Source organism: Lontra canadensis, unplaced genomic scaffold (genome assembly GCF_010015895.1).
Source record: "Lontra canadensis isolate GAN:19392208 unplaced genomic scaffold, GSC_riverotter_1.0 scaffold1430, whole genome shotgun sequence".
Lineage (NCBI taxonomy): Eukaryota > Metazoa > Chordata > Mammalia > Carnivora > Mustelidae > Lontra > Lontra canadensis.
In genome coordinates, this window is record NW_022632414.1 from 4,403 (window position 1) to 6,603 (window position 2,201).

Below are 2,201 nucleotides of genomic sequence, written 5' to 3' on the forward strand. Positions count from 1 at the left end.
AACTCCTACACAGATCTTCCCTCACTTGTGGGGTTACATGTCTGTAAACCCACTGTGAGTTGAAAATTACAGTGGTCAGAAATGCATTTAGTACACCAGCCCTCCTGACAATTGTAGCGTAACCTCGCCTGGGTTACCCGTCCTCAGAACGCTTACATTCGTTTACAGGTGGGCAGAGTCATCTGACACAAAACCTATTTTATAACGAAGTGTTGAATATCTCATGTAATGTATTGAATATTATACTGAAAGTGAAAAACCATGATTGTGTGGGTACTTATCATTAACATACACAGCTGGGCCTAACGAACGTTTGAGGTGGTAAGCTACAGTTAATTTGTGGATAATGGGGTTCCTACAGGGACAGGATCATCCATTTCTCTTTCTTGTGATGAGGCTGAAGAATAGTGGGTAGAGGGCACCAAGGCGTCAGGACTCGTTGAGGGTTTAGCCAGCAGAGTTCTTTAGAGGGATACCAAGTTTTGACTGTGCGGTTTGTTTCTTCTTTTCATTGTATGGGTTTTTTTAAGATTTTATTTAGTTATTTCACAGACGAGATCACAAGTTGGCAGAGAGGCAGGCAGAGGCGGGGTGGGGGGGGAGCAGGCTCCCCGCTGAGCAGAGAGCCCGATGTGGGACTCGAACCCAGGACCCTGAGATCATGATCTGAGCTGAAGGCAGAGGCTTAACCCACGGAGCCACCCAGGCGCCCCTCATTACATGGGTTTTTTTTTCATTTTTTTAAGATTTTATTTATTTATTTGACAGACAGAGATTACAAGTAGGCAGAGAGGCAGGCAGAGAGAGAGAGGGGGAAGCAGGCTCCCTGCTGAGCAGAGAGCCCGATGTGGGTGGGGCTCGATCCCAAGGACTCTGAGATCATGACCTGAGCTGAAGGCAGAGGCTTTAACTCACGGAGCCACCCAGGCGCCCCTCATTACATGTTTTTGTGTAGCAAGCAGGAGCATCCTGTGTCTGCCCATCAGCTCTAGGGAGTGTCTTGCGACTGACATCCATCTGTTCTGACATCCCGATGGCACTGCTGATAGCAGCAGAGTCCTCCGTCAGTGTTTGCTGTGACTTTCTTGGTGCTTCTGTGTGACTTCTGTGTCACCTGCTTTTTTCTTTGTCCTTCCAGTTTGATTAGCGGAGTCCCCAGGAGAAAGCTCTTCTGCCTCAATGCCAGCAAGCTCAGGAATATCCTCATTGATGTGGCTGTTTGCCAGGCACTAACGTCTTGTTTCTCTTAACATTCCTCAACAGCAGACTCTGTTACAGCCTCTGAATGTGTTCGCGTATAGCTTCAGTCGTGCATTGCTGCGTGACCCCTCGTTCTGTAGTGATATTCTGGAGAGCATTTAGAATGTGAAGATCTTTCTAAAACAGGAGAATTTGGCCAGATTGAGTCACTTCAACAGCCCACACAAATGGCATAAATAGTGTACTTTGAACATAGCTGTGGCACGTTGGTGCACGGATTGAACGAGTGTAGTTGTGTTTGTTGGCAAAGGTACAACCTTTACAGCAGGATGCTTGTGCCTGAATTGCTGTGGGTGCCCTGAAGCGCCCTCTCGGATAAGAAGGCTCCTGAATGGGACGATGTCTGCCTCAAATAGTCTCTTGCCTGTGGAATAAAACAGTTTGAAAACCAGCCTTTAATGTCATCCAGGTTCTCTTGTTGTAGTGATAACATATGGGAAGCATATACCTGCTCACGTTCTTGAATACTCTAGGGCTCTCTGAGTGGTAGAGTAGCAAAGGCTTTCATCTGAACTCTGCAGCATTTCCACGCAAAAGCAGCATTATATGTCTCAGTGCCTTGAATCCTGGCACTGTCTTGGACTCCTGACAAATATATGAATGCCCCAGCACACACTCCGAGAATGAGCTTGTTTCATTATCACTACTCGTTTTGGCACATATTTCTCATTCACGATTATTCCGTGCAGGTCTTCCTTAAAAACTTCGGCACCTTCGGTGTTGGCACTTTCTGCCTCACTGCCAACCTTCACATGATGAAAATTATGATGCCTTGTGAAGCACTGGAATCCCTTGGGACTTTCTCTAACCACTTGTGTATCTGTAGGATCATCAGCTGCTCTTTTAGGATTCGACTTCTTGCCTTAGCCTGGATGTCAGTGGACTAAGCAGCATGTGCTTAGCTTCTGTATTTGGTCATCTAGCCGCGTGACAGCGAAGTT